We start from the raw sequence: 268 nt of genomic DNA on the forward strand, positions 1-268 counted from the left end.
TAATTTCAGTGATATTGATCTTCTATTGAAGATCTGCTCCCAACAAAAAGAAAAGAAAAAGAAAACAGACCTGGCTTTCCAGAGGAATAGTGCTGGCCACACCTGTACCTGCGAATAACGTGTAGGAGGCGCCGAGGAGGAGGCATGCGAATAAGCTTGTCTTGTTTCACTTTTTTAACCCTCGAGTCGCTGGTGCTTCGATGCTTCCCTTTCCTGCAGAATGTCTGAATATGTTTTATAAGTTTGGCCTATAGCTGGGCCACTCAGA

The sequence above is a fragment of the Penaeus monodon genome, chromosome 28 (genome assembly GCF_015228065.2).
Source record: "Penaeus monodon isolate SGIC_2016 chromosome 28, NSTDA_Pmon_1, whole genome shotgun sequence".
NCBI classification, from domain to species: domain Eukaryota; kingdom Metazoa; phylum Arthropoda; class Malacostraca; order Decapoda; family Penaeidae; genus Penaeus; species Penaeus monodon.